The sequence below is a fragment of the Lepidochelys olivacea genome (assembly GCF_965140295.1).
Source record: "Lepidochelys olivacea isolate rLepOli2 genome assembly, chromosome: 7".
Lineage (NCBI taxonomy): Eukaryota > Metazoa > Chordata > Testudines > Cheloniidae > Lepidochelys > Lepidochelys olivacea.
The window spans coordinates 12,838,233-12,858,680 of NC_140417.1; the positions used below are offsets into that span (position 1 = coordinate 12,838,233).

The window sequence follows — 20,448 nt, forward strand, 5'->3', positions numbered from 1 at the left end:
TCTTCTCCTGTCTTTCATCTGTCTTTTTTCTACTTTTTAGATTAAACATTTTTCCAGGGCAAGGATTATGCCTTTTTCTGTGGAAAGAACTTGGCACATTTTAATCCAGGTGTCAGTGTGGTCTAGTGGTTATTTCCTCTGTGTAATCTGACTTCAAGCAAGTATCTTCACTTCTGCATTTCTATCCCCCCCCCCCCCTTATACTTTGTCTGAGATATTTAGTCTGTCGGTCCCTGCCCTGCAGAGTCATCTGTTAATATAGCATAATGAAGTCTAGAGCTCCTAGATGCTATGGTAATACAGTAATAATAAGTGTATATTGCCTAGCACCATGGAGCAGCCATCTCAGTTAGGTTCTTTAGGTGCTACCACAATATACATAATAATCTAATAAGGTTGCTTCTATCTCTAAACTCTAGGGATGAAATCCTGGCACCATTTAAATCAACAGCAGTTTTGCCATTGACTGCAATGGGGTGAGGATTTCACCCCATGGTTTCATACCAAAAGTAAATCACTGATTAAAATGTAATTGTGTCTGAAATAAAATGGTAAATAATAAACAACAGTGAGATATTAAACTCCTCTCCTGGTAGTTTGATGCATAATAGAACTGAGCACAAGTGATATGTCACCTTGTGAGTGGGCAAAATGGTCTTAATGGATTAACATGAGTTTAGGCAGCCAAGAACCAAAGTATGAAAACCAAGTTTAAGAGGAATTGTGGACAACACATATCAAAATCAGAGTCCATATGGCCTCTAACACCTACCATGTAGTTATAAATTAAAGATTAAACTGGATTAACTTTGGGAAACCTAATGAAAACAAAACCACATAAGACAAGTTTCTTTTTTGTTGAACTGAGATTAGTGTTCTGCAGAGGAGTCTAGTGGTATTAAAATGAACATTGCATCCCTTTCTGGCTTGTCAAATGGACCTTTGGAACTGGTTACAAAATGGTTTTGATTTTGCCAGAAAGACAATGTGAAAGTCAAAAGGGTGAGGTGTCATGTAGCATGACCTTCTGCAGCTTCCATGCGCTACAACCCATGAATCACTTCTTTCAAACAGGGCGCTCTGCTTAGAGCTGACCAGTTGAAATCAACACATTGAGGGCCGGATCCTCATCCTGGTGTATTAGACTAGCTGGAGTGAGGGACAAGGTTCGGTACACTTGAATAAGTAATTGCCTCTGTGGTCAAAGATCTGCCCCAACTGTGCAATAATTCACATAGAAAACAGAGAAACAATCAACAGTAGTTCTAGTTAAGAGTTTCAGATCATGTTTGGTCCTAAAGCCATATTTAGCTTTGTTAGTTCTGCTCTGTAATAACATGAATACAACTCTGTAATACCATGGCTTTTTACTAAGTCTTTGTAGGCGTCGTGATAGGCCAAGCGATGGACTCTATATTCTTTTATGTTCTTTATGTTCTCTTTTGTTTCGATGTTACCATGAAGTGGTGTTACTTATGCAACAAGAGAGTACTTCAAGATAATATGATCAAAGGAGATGGAGGAACACAGGGTCACAAAGAATATGTGTAGAGCTCTGGGTGAATGATAAGTTGAGTTTAAAAGCTTCGCAGGCTGATTAATTCCATTCTTAGATCGCCTGCTTGGAAGATTCTGGTGCCTCCAATAGGCAACAATCTTCTTTTGAATCTTTCCCTAGGAGGTTGCCTGGGAGAACTGCTGCTGTTACTATAGTTTGGGGCCTAAAGAGGCCATCCCAAAGGTCAGATCCTGAGAGATTTCCTCAAAGAGTTATTGATTCTGCTGGATGTCTGAATTGAAAAAGACGACTCCCTACCAGATCTGCTACTGATACCAGAGTCTTCTAGCACTGCCTACACAGAAGACAGTAGCAAAAGCATAAGTGTAGGGAAAGCCGTCAAAAAAACACTGTAACTGAGTCATACAGACAGTGAAAACTCCAGTCTCTTTCTCTGACATCTTAGAGTGGGTGATAATATTAGTTACTGCTCAACGAAGACAGAAAGGGTTTTCTTATTTTATGGATGTTGGAAATGGACTATATTAGCAGCAAAATTGGACAGAGTAAAGATTTAGAGTCAGATCCTCAGCTGGAGTAAATTGGCAGATCTTCCTTGACTGGAATGGAGCTATACTGATTTATACTAGCTGAGGATTTGGATCTGATTTTTTCACACATTTTAGGTTCTTAAATGTATGTGTGGGCAAAACCCATGCACAATTGCTGTGACTAGGTGTGCAGATTTGTAATGTGTGTAATCCGATGAATTGCACACAAAAATTAAGCATGCATATTGTGCACACCTAACTTGTCTGAAATGTGGCCTTATAAATGGCCAAAATGCTATAGGTAGCAGTTAGCAAACTATTCAAGTGGATGTTTTCCTCAGCCCTTCTATTTATATTTATTACCAATTCTCCCATTCTGTCAATGTTTCTATTTGAATCATTAAAAAAGGGTAGTCTATTTCATGGTCTAAGAATATATTTGTTGGTTGTACCTTTCTTGATTTGAAGGCATTTTTATAGCTCAGTAAAACTGAGCTGAAATGAAACCTGCACATTCTGAAATTTTGGATTGTTTCGGCAGGGGGGCGGGGGTCAGGGAGGGAGAAGATTCAGATTAATAATTTAGTGGATGTGTTTATTTAGTTAAAAATAACAACAAAACCATTAAGATCTTTTAAATTCCCTATAACACAGTATTGACAGTGCACCAGTTTTTTTAAAATAGCTTAGGACTCCAGATTCATCTATTTTGGTAAATATGTTCTTAAAGCTGTCACTCATCCTCCATAGTTTCTTTGTGATGTGAGGGAATTGTAATGAGAATGAATAATAATGAATGCATTATTCAGTATCTATACATATCTGTTGAGTAATTGATTTTTATCATAATTTGCTATATTCCCTATGTCAGCCCAAATGTGTCTGCAATGTAATTTAAAAAAAAAAAATTGAAGTCATGTTTTATTAAACTGTAGCTATTCGTTCAAGAAAAAGCTTGCTTTTTATGATGTTCTCCTAATGAACCCCTTGCTTTTGAAGTCTATGTTAAATATGCATGTGCGCCATTCTTTCTCTCTCACTTTCTGCTTTTATACTGAAGTGAAGATGGCTATCTGTGACTAAAGAGTTGAAGTCTTTTTCTTGCCGCAATGACTCTTTGATACAGTAGAATCCAGTTACGAGAATCAATTTGGGCATCTTCCATTTTGATCGTTAAATCTGTATTATGATCACGTGGCGTGATCTCCATCTTGCAAAGAGAGGCAAAGTTCAAATAGGCATGTCAGTGTCATGGAAGGTTGATCAGGTTTTAATTGGTTCTAACTGGCATTCCCACAGGCTGTGGTATTCTATACCTGCAGTTGTGTGCCCCTCAAAAATGTATGGGGATTTTAATTGCCTTTGAAGACATTATACAGACTCAAAATAATTACTTCCAAATTCATCCTTACAACTGAATGCCCTCTGATCAGGACAGGTGATTGGAAAGCAATTTGAATCATTAGTCTTTCCTCCACTGGGGTGAGAGATTTTTGACCAAACTATTTGTTCTGGGCAGACATTTCACCTGCTTGTAATCCTATGGAATGATTATACCAGTAGAAACGTATAGGTTGTTTAAGTCTATAAAGCCCCAATCCAAGATAATATTTAACAATGTATTGAATTTTAAGCATATGAATAATCCCATATTTAAAGTTAAGCATGTGCTTAAACGCTTTGCTTCATTGGGGCCTATATATATATAAAATATGTATTTACCCCTGTGCTGAAATATAAAGAGTAAATATTATGCTTGAAGTGATAAAGGGAAATATAATGCTACTCACTGGTCTGCTTTTTTAAGGATTTTCAAATGATTATCATATTATTCTGTTCTCCAGCTTTTCAAAAATTACAAAGCTGAAGGGTCCATCTTTACCAAGTATCACATTTTGCAGTAGTAAAACTCTCCATGAGCATATCTTGTTATAAATAAGAAGGGATCTGAGTATCACATCACGTTTGGAGCTGGGCAAATGATTCATAACGAACAATTTATTCAACGCATTTCACTGTTTTTCTCTTTGCAGATTGTTTTTAATTTGTCCATGAACAAATCTCAAATGTCCTTATTCTTCTGAATTATTTGAATTGTCCTCATAGGATAATTTTTAATCTATAAATCCCTTGCCAGCAGTGTTTTGGAAATGTTCTAAAATTCACACTCACCACCTAACTTACATGTTACAGTTTCTTTGGCCTGATCAATTATTGTCTGGCTATGCCAAAAGGACAGGAGACATTTGACATGGGTTTAATCCAGCTGCAACTTTATTATTAGATGTCTGGGACTACCCAGCAGATAACCGTGTACAGTGAAGGTAACCCCATGTTTATTCTGTAATTACCTGGGGGGCTTTTACCAGCTCCCCCTCTTTTTCCCTCCAACAAATCCATTGCCAGGACTGTACCATCCACCCCCGCCCATAGGAGGGTTAAGAATGGGGGGTTGGCTCCCTGCTGTACCAATCATAGGAGTCCCCAACCACGCCCCATTCATTCCTTTAATGAACACCTCTTTTTAAGTCCTTTTACAAGTCATTTATATGGTCACTGTGTGCCTTTCCTATGGAGTACCTGCACTGGACATCCGCCCTACACTTAAATAATGAGTTGCGATATACGGCCTACCACCCATCATGCCATGCCTGAACAGAGCCCTTCCTGAAACCTGGTGTGGGGAAGGTGAAAAAACCCCAACTGCACCAAAGCCAATCTGGTGGTCAGGGAAAAATTCCTTCCCAGCCCCCTCCCACGGGCCTGCTAGTGTAATGCCCACAGCAGGTGTTGACCAAACCTGGTATTTTACCACCTAAAAGGGAGGGAGGGTGGGTCCTGGTTCAGCCTTGGTCCGTGTAAAAAGGAAGGCTTTGGGTGCACAGCTGCCTCTTTTAAACCCTGCATTCCCAAGGGATAAGTCAGCAACCACGCTGTCCCTTTTTGCAGCAGTTTTCCTCTTCTCCCCCCGCCTCCTCCCCCACCAGCCGTAAAGCACTGTTCCCTTCATTCAGCCATCCAGCCAAGCACGCACGCGTGCGCGCGCACAAACACACACGCTTAAAGGGCGGTCATTTGTGTAACTGACCAACAACAACTGTTACAATTGTATATTCCAGTGTGAATTTTCAGTTCAGCATTGAAAATTTGCAGTGGTCGGTGATACCATTTGGAATTCACTTTTAGTAAATATTCAAAATTCAGTCTTACAATTCATTTTTGCTTGAGTCCTTGAACTAGCACAAACTGTTCCTTCACTAGAAACACCACTCGGCGTGAACATGAAAGGGGTGCTGACACAGTGAAAGCAAGTTATCTGTATAAATACATTATTTGTTGATATTTGTTGAGTAATATCTGAATAACCTTTTTAGATATTCTTGTAAGATTACAGTTTGATAAATACTGTAAAAGGAAGACAGGACGGTGCTTCAATGCAACTATATAATAGGTATGAAATAGTTGTCATATGAATTACGTTTATGTCGGGGATGTGGAAAAGGGCAGCTCAAACTCATACAGTTCTGTTTAGTTGTTGTTTTTAAAGAAACGGAAAAAATTAGAGACCCAGTGCCTCAGCTGGTGTAAATTGGTGTAGCTCCACTGAAGTTCAAGGGAGTTATGCTGATTTATGCCAGCTAAGGATCTGGCCCAGAACATCTACTCACAACTATATATTTAGAAATTGTTGTAATCTTCAAAATACAAGAGTGAATTATATGAATTTTTTTCCCCTTAAATCCCAAAACTTTGAATATAAATACATATACACTGTGAGAAAATTGTTCTCCAGCATCTAATATAAAGTTGTAGCATACAGCATTATGTGACTTTATATTACCAGCCCAGAGGGAATCCTCTTTTTGATATATATAAAAGAAAATGCATATCATTCAATTTGCATATACTTTATTTTCCAAAGGAGTTCAAGGAAAGGTAGTAGCAAAGCAATAACAGTAGAAATGACTTATGGTTGATATGTTGTAAAAAGCACATGGAAGTGTGCCCTATACCACAGGGACTCTAAATGCAAAATCATTCTAACTAATAAGCATATACTAAGTATGCCAAATCCTACCCTAAGGTGTACACAGACAACTCTAGTGCTGTCAATTGGGTTTACTGACTTTTATTGACTATCAGGATTTATTGACCCAGGAGGTAAATATTGACAGCGGTGATTCCTACCAGTTGGAATTTTCCTCAAGAGACCATAAATCTTGGTGTTCACTGAAATTTAAAGTCAATATTTGTACATGTATCATAGAATTGGGTTTAATTGCAGAGCACTTACCATGATCATTAAATATTGTTACATATCGGGCATGAATTTATTTGCCCAAACCTAATTTACGTGGGGAAAAAAAACAACACATGTACCTAGCAAGTAAGAAGCCTAAGTGACCATATGCTTAAATAAATATTGTACATGATTTACTTCTGGTATGTGTCAATACAGCCTTATTGGTCTTATTATTTTATCAGCCAGAATCTGGTCCAGTGCATTGGATTGACAAAATATCTTTCTGTCCTGCCTTATTTTATTGGTACTATAAATCCTAGAGACACAGTTTAATTTACCAATTTCTGTGTATTGCTATTACCGATTATACAACTAAGTTGAGCACGTCAAGATTCTCTTCACTTTTAATAGTGCTCTTGGACAGAAATAAGTGGAAGATTTTAGATACTTAGCTGCTTTGAGAGTAGCAGCCGTGTTAGTCTGTATTCGCAAAAAAAAAAAAAGGAGTACTAGTGGCACCTTAGAGACTAACCAATTTATTTGAGCATAAGCTTTTGTGAGCTACGAAATCGGACTTCACATCCGATGAAGTGAGCTGTAGCTCACGAAAGCTTATGCTCAAATAAATTGGTTAGTCTCTGAGGTGCCACCTAGTACTCCTTTTCTTTTAGCTGGTTTGGTTTTTTGCCATAGTCATTAGAAGTTACTGTATTTTTGATTATTCTCATTATTTGCTACATATCAGAGTTTTCCGTATTTATCAACTTTTAGTTCAGTTTAGGTAAGAGTAAATTGGTAACTTGTACGCTTTAGAGGGTAAAGTTTGTTGAAAATAGGAATTTCTGTCCCATGGGAAGTTCCAATATTTCATAATTTGTTTTCATCCTGAATTGGAACAAAAAAGAAATTTCAAAAATTTCCAAAAAACATAAACTGGAAAACGTTGAAATGCTTCACTTCAACATTTTTGATAAAAATGAAAGGGTCCAACATTCCTGAATTGAAACATTTCACTTCAGCTTGTAGAAACAAGTTGAAATGTTTTATTTAGGCTTTGTTTAACATTGAACTGCATCCATCTCCATTATGAGAGATGTTGTTCGGGTGTCCAGTGCCACCATTGTCCTCTGTGGTCAGAGCTTCCTGGTCAGACTTCATCTCCCATGAGGCACTCATAGGAGTTCTGGGATTCACCACACTGGTTGAAACAGAGGGGAGACAGATGTATCACAGTATAGGTAGTCCAGCCTGAGAGTCTGGTCTGTAGAGGAGATTGGGTGTATGAGGTACTGTGGCTGCTCAGGAAGACAGATTGATGCTGGACTGATCCAAAATACCATATTTTTTTTAGATGACAATTGAAACATTTCAGCAGAATAGACATTTTCCCATAGAATATTTCAATTTTGCAGAATCTACAATTTCTGTTGAAAAACCATTGCAATAGATTGTTCCCAACTAGCTCTTCTGGAGTAATGTAGAGGAGAATATTTCACTCCAGCAGTAAATTAAAAATAAATAAGTCTTGGATAGAATCCTACCAAAGGGTCTCTTATTTACCAAGGAGTCTTCAACAACAAATGAAAGAGTCAACCCTACCCCTTAATATGCCCTGGATTCATGTGCACTTGTTATATGATTTTGATCCACAGACTTCATTTTCTGACTTCCGTCAATGCTAATAGATTACCAAGCAACTGTTTCATGTCACTATTTTAAATCTTTTGCTCAAAATATTTTACAGAAACATCACACACTTGCATACAGCAATTTGTGTTCAATGTGTACATTTTATAAGACTTATTTCTAAGTTAAATCTGTGACTTTGAGAGAACTTCTTGTCTGATTTGTTCTGTTTACAGTTTGTAATGGAAAATGAAAGTCCAAAATTAAGAGTTCAACTGAAAGAAAATCTACTGATATATTTCTTTTTTACCACATTCTGCTCATATTGACATGAATGGCCAAACCCTACATTGAAAGAGAGACCCTTCAAAATAACTTTTTTTTTATTCTGAAGTATATTTTTTTCAATATTCATGACTTTGTATAAAAGTAGCATGACAAATGTATAAAGGGTAAACCTCAAAAATGCTTTTTTGCCAGTGGACTTGCAATTGTGAAGAATAATCCATCTTTATTTTTACATTGCATGTCAACTAAAATGGATGTGCTCATTTTCCATTGTTACAAAGTTAGTTCTACCCCACTTTTTAAAGATTAAATAATGCGAAAACTTTTACTTTTGGATTGCCATCTATGTCATCATTGCAGTTATGACATGTCTTGCATTCATTATATAAGTGGAAGATTATTTCTAAAACTTTGGTTTCATGTTTTTATTTTAAAAGTTAAAGCCTCTTTTCTTTTTTTTTTCTCTCCATATATGAACTTTATGGCCTTTGAATTAAACTGGAGACTTAATCACAAATTTCTCTCTAGTTCATTTCTCTCTTACGTGGAATCCAAAACACCACTAAAATGCTTTGTCATTTCAAAGACAGTGACTTTTTGAAAGGACCGTGGTTTATTCATGTGATGCTGCACTGTTTACCAAGTTGGTTCGTAAATAGTTTCCTTCTGTGACTACACCCTCATCCCCCAAAAACTTCTTTATTAATATGCAGGTGTCAGGCTCATTCCTTACTATTACTCTATAACTCTTACTAAAGTCAAGGCCAAGTAAGGACTGCAGGATTTGATTCTTCACTCCCCTGTTACACACAGAGCAGTGGCAAAAGTTTCTATGGTCCACCCTGTAGGACGTCCTCTGGTCTCGGAGTGTTCGGTGTGAGGAGCCAGATATACATGGCTGCATGAGTGAGTTGGTTATAGGAGTTGTTTACTGCAGCCTAAGCAAGAGGCTGATCTTGCCTTTGGCTACCACACCCCCATTCATATCTTTACTCTTTGTTAACCCTTCAGTGCCAAAGCCTAGTCGTCATTTTCTTCAATAATACAAAGCAACTTTGTGCCTGGTCACCTGGGTACACAAAGCTGAGAGGGACGGTGGGACTACTCCCTCCACGAGCTCCTGGGAGCATCCATTGACCCAGAGGGTCAGGAAGAGAGTAGGGCTATGTCCCCGTCCTGTTTGCTCAATAGCTGGCAGAATAGGAAGGGCATGCAGGGGCATGATGCCCCATGTGTGGGGTCAGGCATTTAAGGAGATTATCTGCTTCTGGTGCTCCTTCAGGGACAATGCCATTCTTCCCCACCCCGAGAGCAGTGTTGGGGCTGTCAAGAACAATATAACTCAGCACAATGATGCCTTGCCCTGGAATGTTAGCTTTTTATGGAGGATCTCACAGCCATGAGTAAGACTATGGGAATGCAACGACTCAAAGTTCCACAGCAGACCAAATACAAGCAACATTTAAAAGTTCAGATTCCAGTTAGCATAATGTATCTTACATGAGTTTATTATCTGTGGTACAATAAAACACCATTTGAAGTGTCTCAAGGTGGCAGAGATCCAGTAACACAGCTCTGTTGCCATCTGTGATGTGGCATAGGGAAAGGGGGTGTGGCCACAGCAGAGCTGCACTCCTGTTATTCCTGGCTGCTGGAATTGCCCCTTGAGACCACAGGTGGCTAGATTTTAAGTTGCAGCAATTGAGCTGCTCTAACTTACACCAGAGGTCGGTCAAACTCCTAGCTCGCCCAGGAATAGGGGAAACACAAAGATGGATTCAAGCCACCTTTGTCTCTGCTCCTTTTTCAATTTCTGCACCAAGCATAACTCAGCTGGAACAGAGAATCACACTCAGTGAGCAAGCAGCTGAAGTGAGTAAAACCCTCAAATGCTCAGTCCCCTGGTTGGAAACAAATCTAACCCCTTTAACCCTTTGAAAAATTGGAAGACGTGAAGCAATTCTAGTAACAGTAGTAATAATTAATGAAAAGATGCAATTGCAAAGCAGGGAGCAGAAGTAGCAGTGTGAATCTAGTTAGTAACACACGCGCGCACACACACACTATTTCCTGTTTTTATTTAATCCCTGTAGATCTAAGAAAGAGGTGCATTTCATCACTTAAAAATATATTCTAGCCACAGCAAACCTTGAACAATAGATATGGTTAAAACTTAAACCATTTCCCCCCTCCTCTTTAGCAACTGGGGTTCAAAGACCAAGACAAGTTTTTAGCACAGTACAGCACACATTCATTTCTATCAAGGAATATATTGTTCCAGTAATACCGCCGTTTCTAGTAGCACACTAAATGCAATCACTTGGACTTTGCAGCTGCAAACTCATTGCAGCTCTGAATCGGCCATATGGCTATTGATATGCACAATGAACACTTATAATAATAACTGTCCTCTCCCCATTTAAGAAACCATGTGCCCACAGCACCACGTCTCTCACAAATCATCTCCTTTAGCCCTCTAAAATAGGCACTTGACTTTTAAACGCAAGCAGCTTTTTAAAGATATTTATGCATTTCCCTGAGCAAGGGAAAACAGCAGCCTGTCTATGCCTGCTAGGTAACCCACGCCTCCAGGAATAACAATCATGCTTTTCTATGGAAAGCATCATTCCACACTGAAGAGTCTCAGAAATAGATCACAGAATAACTTTTCAACATTTGGGTGACAAAAGAGACACAGGAAAGCGTAATTCAGTCTCTGCTGCGGACAGGTGCATTCTTGTAGACCAGTACATTCCTTACATTTCCAGGAATTCAACTCATCTTCCCAATGAAACCGTGTAAGACACAGTCCCATATTCCATCAAGTGCTACTTGATTCACAGAGAGGTTGAGGTGGGCGAGAGGCGGAGTGTGTGAAGTAGGAATGCTTGAAGGCTGCTGAAACCTGAGGATGTCTTAAAATGGACACCCTTGTAAAAATCTTAGGGCCAAATTCTTAGCTGGTGTAAAGTGGAGCAGCTCTTTTGAAATCAGTGGAGCTATGTTGGTTTACATTAATGAACAATCGTGTCCCTTCTTAACGTTAAACATATTTAGAGCCTATCTCATTCTGTGTCTGTGTATGAACACAAAGGCCAGCACAATGGGGATCCAATCTCAATTTGGCCCATAGGCATGACTGTAAGTGACAGGGTAAATAATAAATTTCCATTACAGAATCAATTCCTAATCTCACATTCCTTGTCCCTTTAAATATCCCATTGCTATACGTGTGAGATTTCTGGAGGCACAAGGAATGTAGGATCAGGTCCAAAGTCACATTCATTTCCCTAGGTTATGAAAGTAAACTCAGTGTACTGTAACAATAGAGAAGCACTGACTGATTTCTAGTGGTGCCTCTGGCCTCTGCATATGGGTACCTGACACAAATTAAAAAGAATCAGAACATTAAGCAAAAGCCGTTTAGCATAATACTTGCAGATCTAATATAATAAAATAATGGATATAGTTTCCTCATATACTATCATGCATTTGAACCTAATTTTGTATTAATGATAATGATTATCCCCTTTTAAGAGCATCATTGATGGTAATAAAGCATAATAACTATACTATTATCCAGAGTTACTTTAGACTCCTATACTCCACTGCCTTTCATCTTGAATAGTCACTTATGCCTAAGCAAAGCGGGTGCATATTGGTGCCAGTCTCATAATTTTACATCCACTTTGCACAGGTGTGAATGGCTTCACCAACCCTAAGCTAGTTATATCTTATGACCTTCTCTGGGATGACTCTGCTGGACTAGATAGCATATTGGGGGCACAGAGCTAAGGCCCCACTCACTTAATGGGATGGTAAATATTGGCTCTTGCTCTCCGCACTGCGAGCAGATTAGCAATGCAGATAGCCCAAGCAAAGAAGTAAGGAGGCTCACTACACCCCCTTACTCCCTTGTGCTGATATGAAAGGAAGCTCGCAACTGACAACTTCACTTTTTTTTTTTCATGAGTCGTAGGACATGCTCTCCTCATTTCAGGGATCAGAGGAAACAAAAACCTAGCAGAGCCCTAGAGTGGACTGAGGTGATGCTGAAAAAGGAGAATATCCACCTCTGCAGCTTCGTTGTCCACCTTTCCCCCACTCCATGGAAGCTCCTCCACACAGGGCTTTGTTGTGTAGGCATAGGCAGACTAGGGGCCCATCTGCTGTCTTCAACATTCCTTCCGCTCAGATTCTACTGGATGTAGCAGAAAGGTTAATGCCGACCCTGTGTGCATTAATTTACCCATTGTCTCTTCCATCCATATCACCAATAGGAGGCATTGTAGGCATAATGGGGAAGTCAGTGGGCAACATGGCTACAACAGAACTCTGTATCTGAATCAGGCTTTTCCACACCTGGTGCTTACACAACACAAAAGAGTAGGGGCCTAACACTAGATTGCCCTGCCCCTTGGGTGGCCATTTAAACCTATGGAGAGTGGTAAAATGCTACTGAATTACGTTGGACTACACGGAGTACAAAGCAGCATGGATCCAGGCCCTTCAGTGGTGACTACAATGGAGATAAGGCCACTCATAATCTGCAGAGAATTGCTAAGGAGGGAAGAACCTATTTTAAAAGCATAGTGCTTGGATTGGCTATGTCTGGCACGTGGTTTGTTGCCACTTGGTTTTTTACATTTTAATTGTCATGTCATGTAATTCTGTATACAGGGGACCACATCCTCAGCTGGTATGAAATGATATAGCTTATGGTTTTCAATAAGCCAGAGCAGATGGTTCGAAGTGGAAAGCAGGGTGTTAAGAGTGAGTTTCTAAAGGGAAATGACGGCCTCTCACTTGTACCTCTGGTGGAATCCTCTGTTGGTATAAGTTTGTCATGAAGTGGGTAGTCATTTTCCTAAACTTTCCTTGGCAGCCCTCATTATCTCTTTAACACCATCCTTTCCTTCATTTCTATTACCTGTTAACTGAATTTGCTGGAGAAAAGGTTAAGGCCTTCCTTCAGCAAATGTGAATACTCCTACAGAATTCCTTTATATCATTCTCTGGTCCTTTCCTGTCTGCCTCTCTATACTCTTGTCATGGATGACTCTGAGTTAAAGGTTGATTGATAGGTCCAGGTGGACCTCACTTAATTATAAAGGAAGCAGAGGATTTGTGAAGATGACTTTTCTATTTTTTTTAAATTATGGTCTCCTGTCAAGCATTTCAGTTACTTTTCTGTGTGAATTACAAGTAAGGTAAAAAAAGAAAAACAACCCTTAATAGACTCAAGCAATAGGCTGAAACCAACAACCTGGGGTGTGAATCTGTCACGCTAGCCTGCTATGCATTGAATTGCCATATGGACCTCCTACTATGCACTAAAAGTTCCATAGTATGCTTTGATGTACTCGGCTTCCAAACAGTGGTACCTTACAGCAAACTATCAAACTTTTAGAGTGTGGTAGCAGGGTCCATATAGCAACTTAGTCTAGTGTCCTGCAGATTTACACCCGAGCTTGCCACATACTAAGTATCTATGTATATTTAAGGGCTTGTCTACCAGTCAGTCCATTGTGTCAGAGCAGGATTACATTGTTCATTTTGAAGCAGAGATTGATGTATATGTTCTGTGTATGATTGATTGATTGATTATTTTAAAAACCTTCTATTGACTATAAGGGGAGCTGGATCAAGCTCTTAAATAAAAAGGCAACAGACTCACCATCAGGGCTTTGAACTTATTGGTCTCTTGCATGGACCTACAATGCACCAAATGAGGCCAGCTAGATAGACATGCCTCACTGAAGTGTGTGTGTGTATACAGAATTGGCCATGCATCTCAACGGCGCTAACCCGTATTTAAAAATGTAGCCATCAGTTTGAAGTACTAACGTACGTGTGTGTGTGTGTGTGTGTCAGAGGCTGGGATTTGTTTGTGGGGAAATAACAGTCTGCGTCTAACTCTATTGGAATAAGGCCAGATGAAGAGATTATCGAGTAGTGTCAAGGAAGAAAAAAGCTTAGCTGAATTTCCCTTTATCACTTTTTTCCCTAAAAATATTTCATTGAATATCTTGTCACTCATGCAAAGATTCTTGATAGTAAATCACTTGTAAAGGTGACCTGCAATCCTTCTTTTTCTCCTTAATGGTATATGGAAATAAAGCCTGAAATGTATATTATGGATGTTCTCCCTGATTAAAATATGGGACGTGGGAGAGGTGGTTTTAAGTCACCTTACTCTTCCCCGTTTCCAGGGTCCAGCACATATTAGAGAAGCCTGAGAGTGCAAAGCGGTGGTTGTACCTGTTAACGTGGCCCAATGTGTGAAATATCCCTTCAGAAAGAACTCAGTAGTATAAATGCTAAGGGATAGGCACAATAGCAAAGAAATATCACACATGTGTAGTGTGTGTATATGAGATACAAACAGGTTAATCACTGAAGATGTGCTTGAAATGGAGAGAACACGACTGAAGAAAATAGCTAAGAATATTCCCTTATATTTTTCTTGATCGTATCCTTCTTCTATATCACCTTTTATCTATTATTTTAAATGTAACACCTTTCAAGCACGCTCCAGATTGCTGAACTGAAGTAGGAGAGACAGGAACAATATATTTTTGACACCTTGTCATAGTCAGAAGATCCCAGGTCTTCCAAACCATTCTTTTTGACCCTTTTGAAGTCTAGATATCTTAAAGTTATTATGTAGATTGAAAGATAGAAGCATGAAAAAAGGAAATTCTACACTGGGGTGATTGACATGAATCTCCCCTAAAAATACACCTTTCTAGCAATATCAGAAAGATTGAGAGAGGTTTTCTATTTGGAATAACTGCAACAAATTGAGTATAGACAGATGCCTCACAGTTTGAATTTCTAGTAGTACTGAATGTGATGACTAGAGAGGATGGAAAAAATTTTTTTTCCAAAGCAGTCTTAAATGAATAGTAGAAACTATTTTTTGCCAAAATGCTTATGATTTCATTATGGGGTTCGATCACCTCTTGTGGCTACTAAGTGAAACAACAGTGGACAGGATGATTCAACAAGTCTTTTCGAACTCTACCAGCTAAGCTTCTTGGAATCATACTTCGTGTTCCATAATATTGTTCAGGCTACCTGTTATGATAGGTTGGAATTAAAACAAAAGTAACATTTTGATCCACAGCTTCAGAATGTATTATTGCATTTTAGTATGATGATATGTTTATATTGCAAAAGCATCTATAGATTGCAATGAAAACTGAGGCCAACTTTGCTCCAAAGAGCTTACAATCTTAAGTGAACAGTGCAGATTGAGTGAATAAGGGAAACTGATGCACAAAAAAGTGACTTGCCCAAAGGTCACAGAGCAGGTCAGTGTTAGAGCCAAGATTGGTATCCAGGTCTCCTGACTTCCCTTCCAGTTCCCTATCTACTGGATCATGTTATCGCTCTTATTGTAACATGGAAAATCAGCCTTCTTTCCTAGTTAAATGTAGGAGAAAAGAGGATGAGATCAGAGACAAACTCAGTGATCTGATGAAACGGGATAAGAACAAAGAGAAGTTCTATCACTATAAATGCTGTGTCTACATAGATACAAAGACTGATTTGTGGGATTGCTTATTTTTGAAGTCCTTTTTTATTATTCAAATTGCAACTTTGTGTTTGTCTCCAGATGCAGTAAAGTGGGAAGAATGATCCAGATTTAAAACTCCAGATTGTGGCAGGAGTTGATGAAGAAGGAGCTGAATTCACGGGTTAGCAAACTTCTTTTAAATAAAGATTTGTGTCTTGCATATATTTAGCTAATATTTATTTCTGGAGCATACTAAATACATGGCTCTAAGTTCATTGAAACAATTTACATATTCTATACTTGTATATAGTAGTGTGCTCTCTCTCTCTTGTGCTCTCCATGTATTAAACTTCTTGCATAAATAGCATATCATTTTAAAATGATTGGAAATCACTGACATTCAGAGTCTGAAAGATTTATCACTTCAGAATAAAAAGTTTCATGCTGCCAAAATCTAGTTCACAAGTTTGTTGACCAAGCAAGTCACAGCTACCTTTGTGAGGCGAAATGACCAAGTCAGGACTTCCATCCTATTATGGCTTCTAATTTGTCAAGGGATGGGGGTTTTCCCTGAAAACCAAATTTTGCTGTCTGATTGGCTGAGCCCTGCAGTGATTTGGTGTAATTCTTGAATGAAAGTCTACAGTTCTCTCCTTTTAACTCTGCTAATGGTTGCCATGTAGACAAATGAATGACACATACAGTATTCCAAACACCTGAGAAGACTGGATCTGAAGTGGCGGCTCTAGGATTTTACAAAGGACTCCTGGGACGTGCTGAAAGGGGAAAGAGTCTAAAGCATGTCCTTAGTGATGGCATTGTCAACAACTGTAGTTTAATGAAAGAAGGTACTGAAGGCACAGAATTATTTCTGTCCTTGGCTGCTCTAGGATTACTCCCATTTTCATAAGATTTCGGAACCCTTAATATAGCTAGATATGCTACTGAGCAAAACATTCATGCTGCCAAAAGATATTTTTCTTTCTTAACTTTGAATTTAAATTTATATTTTTGTTGACATTTATATTGTGACTAATTAAATAAAATAAAAAAGAAATTGGGATTAAGTTTTCAGTATGAAGAGACTTAACTGTGCAACTCCTATTCACCTTAATAGAAGCCATGTGGCAAAATCCATGTATCATATCATATATATCACATATCATGCTGATGATTTACCCCTTAACTTTCTTTTGAAATGCGATTTATGGGATTTTCTTTATTCAACTCCCCAGCCTTCGCTAATGCAAACAATGACACAGAGAGAATGAAGGCTGAGAACTCGCTTCTTATTTGTCTGTTTTGAAACTCACTCTCCCTACTTTAGTGAACTGCAAAATACTTCATTTGCTGGTAACATGCACTTTGTCTTTTTAAAAAGAAACCAGCGTTCATCATATGAGTCAACCCATTGACAAACCTTTGATCTTTCCAGCCAGTAAATGTCAAGTCATATGCTAAATAAAAGCTACCCCTTTATGTTATAAGTCCAAAATAACCATAGTAGATATAGGACCAAGCTGCAGAGCTCATTTCAAATGCTATCTGAATCTGGATTTCAGCGAAGGTTAGGTATGTTCCAATTCTGTGTCTTGATTCAGATAATTATTTAAAAAAAACAAATAAGAGGTGTGAGCAGTGAAGTTCATTTCCTTTCTTTGTTTGTAAATTAGGCTGCAAATTAGTCCTCATTCAGGACTAGCCACCTGGAAAAGTCAATATGTAAAGGCTGGCCATAATTTGGTTAAGCAAGAATAAAGAGCATGAAATTTTTTTTTCGTCTTTATGATTGGAAAATATATTCTATTCCTCCTGATATAACTCAAAAATGTATGAATGGATTTTTCTGAACCCTTGACCATGAAACCGAAGCCCAGTCTAGAATGCTTCATCTGAACAAGAGAAATATTTACAAAGTTGGAGCAGGTGACATTGGGAAAGAATTCTAAGTGTAACCTTAACTATATTTTTTTATATTCTAGCTCTTTGAATGTTAGGTAATTGCAAATGTTACCTAACTTTATTGTCTATGTACCCAGTCATACACCTGGGTCCAACCATGAACTTGATTTAGGATGTCAGAAACATGTGTTCAGGGAATGCTCCACTTTTCTTTTTTCTCTCCTTTTACATTTTTCATTGCTCCTCTCTCTCTTTTATGTGCCGATTCCCCAAATTGTGTTTACACTGTTTTCAATGCACAATCTGATAAGTGACCCCTCTGCACTGCATGACCACAGCATGAACCCGTGTTAATATATACTATAAAACCATGCCACATAGGGATATATATGTTCAGACAAACTCTTTAGTTTTTTTTTTCTATTTCTGTTCATAGTAGTTTAGTAGAATTATAACAGGGCTTTTGATTCATTATAAATGAAAGAAAGCATGATTGTAACAGTTTTCCTTTTATTCAGAGTTCACGATGCTAATCTCTTTCACAAGGCAGTTGTTAATAAACATTTGTAGTTGACAGCTTAAAAGTTAATGTTCTTTCTAAATCAGGGCAGTGGTTCTCAACCAGGGCTCCCTGTGGGGGGCCATAAGCAGGTTTCAGGGTGGCCTCTAAGCAGGGCCAGCATCAGACTCACTGGGGCCAAGGGCAGAAAGCTGAAGCCCCACTGCATGGGGCTGAAGTCCGGGGCCCAAGTCTAGCCATCTGGGGCTGAAGCTGAAGCCAGAGCAACTTAGCTTTGCAAGGCCCTCTGTGGCATGGGGCCCTGGACAATTGCCCTGCTTGCTACCCACTAATGCCAGTCCTGGCTTTTGTATACAGAAAACCAGTTATTGCGGCACAGGTGGGTGATGGAATTTTTATAGCATGTTGAGGGGGCCTCAGAAAGAAAAAGCTTGAGAATCCCTGAATCAGGGCATGATTCATGTAACCATATTTATGATGTGAAATATTGATATGTCCTTTTCTGCATGCTTAAGAAAGCAAACAACCTGCCTAAGAAAGTGAGTAGCTTTGGTCTTGGGAAAAATGGCTCATTCATTAACACCCCCCTCAACCCCAACTGATATAGGGCAAATTGAGCTTAAGTACCCTGCATAAGGTTATCATAACTATAATAGCGAATGAATTAAGGCATTAAGGGAAAAATCCTTCAGACGGTTCTTCACACAGTTATCTTTGAAATTGATCTCATTGAGATATCGTGTGGGCTAAAGACCTTAACTGATGCATTCAGGATTCTTCCACACTTGAAAATACGCTTAAATCCAGATCAGTATTTAATGTGAACGCCTTAAGACAGTAGTGAAATGACTAGGGCTGTTTAGTGTTTGCAACCCAAAAAGAGGTTCTCTAATCAAACCAACCAGTCTTCCTTATAATCCTAGGTACTGAGCTATCTGTTGGTTGAACACCTGACTACATGCTGGGGAAAAGTAGATTTTCTATCCCATGCCATTGTCTATCCTCAGCTACATCAGAACAATGAGGATGCATATGTGGTCTGAAGGAATTTGATAAAATTTATCTGCCCCATCATACACACATCTCTCCACAAACTTGGATTTGAACACAAGGATGTCGAAGATGGAAGCCTTTGGGTGAAATTTATACCTGCACAAGATCATGGCCATATACTCCCTCCAACAGCTGAACAATGGAGATCATACAATTTACAGTCCTAAAAGATGGTGTGGTGAATGCACTCCCCAGGGAGACCAAACCCCTCCCAAATTACCCCTGGAGTAGCAGAAGTATGAATCACACCGGTCCACAGTTGTGCCCTAATTGCACAGACTGGCCTGAAATGTGGGGCTGTAGTGGTGCATAAAGCCTTGTGTAGATCATTTGTACAGGGAAAATTTCACTCTTAGCTATATAAGATGTTGTGTCAACATTTTCAAAAGCACGTAAGTTGCATTTTCAAAAGTGATTTAGGCTTTAGAGATCCTATGTCTCTGGGACTTTAGGCACCTCTGAAAATTTTACCTTAGGTTCCTAAGTCACTTAGATGCTTCTGAACATACCTGTTATTAGGAGTTGTGTGAAAGGAGATGTTTGTCTAAGTTACAAATCATTAGGGAAGTTGTTTTTAGATTAAATATGCAAGAACATTCGGGTTTCATATGCAGAATACTGAGGAAATGTCTTTCCACTATATAACACTAGAAGTCACATGTTTTATGTACTCATTCCCACTTACACCTGTCGACCTTTCATGTATGCACTTGCAAACAAGTGGTTTGTGCTTTCACAGTAGATGTATGCACAGCTACTCAACCTGCACGTGCAAGTGTTGAGTTTTGCATGTGCAAAATATGAGAGCAAAAGAAATGCTGAGGGTGCGTTTTGGAAGAACTTGAAAATTTAGCCCAGTGAGCTACTTTTTTTTTAAACAAAAGGCCTCATTTGGCATTAAAAATCAAACTAAAGGAAAACATAAAAGATTTGCCTACCAATGATTTCCATCAGGCAAGGACTACAGCCAATGACACATTGTGTAAGTTTGAAAATTTATATATGTTATATATATATATATTTATAACATTTCAAGGACATTGTACTGGGACAAGGGGCATTATGCTGATCAGCATTCTCGAGGCTTTATCCTAGGACAAGGCTTTATTTGGCTGGTAAAGTAACACAATATGTGACCTGGTTTATTTGCTGGTAAACATGATAGAGTGCAAGCAAATAGTTGTTCCAAGTTATGAAAGGAGGTATCTATCCGCTTACTCAATATAGAGCCTGAATGCTTTTATT

General features: G+C 38.8%; 1 protein-coding gene across 5 annotated transcripts in view; it reads left to right on the plus strand.

Moving 5' to 3' along the window:
• The window catches only part of CHL1 (cell adhesion molecule L1 like), a 195,167-nt gene that overhangs the window by 31,970 nt on the left and 142,749 nt on the right, over nucleotides 1-20,448 (plus strand). For all 5 annotated transcript variants that reach the window (XM_084635330.1, XM_084635333.1, XM_084635328.1 and 2 more), the window contains exon 2: nucleotides 15,828-15,909. The gene's annotated coding sequence lies outside the window, so the exon portion shown is untranslated. The remainder of the gene's footprint in view (nucleotides 1-15,827; nucleotides 15,910-20,448) is intronic.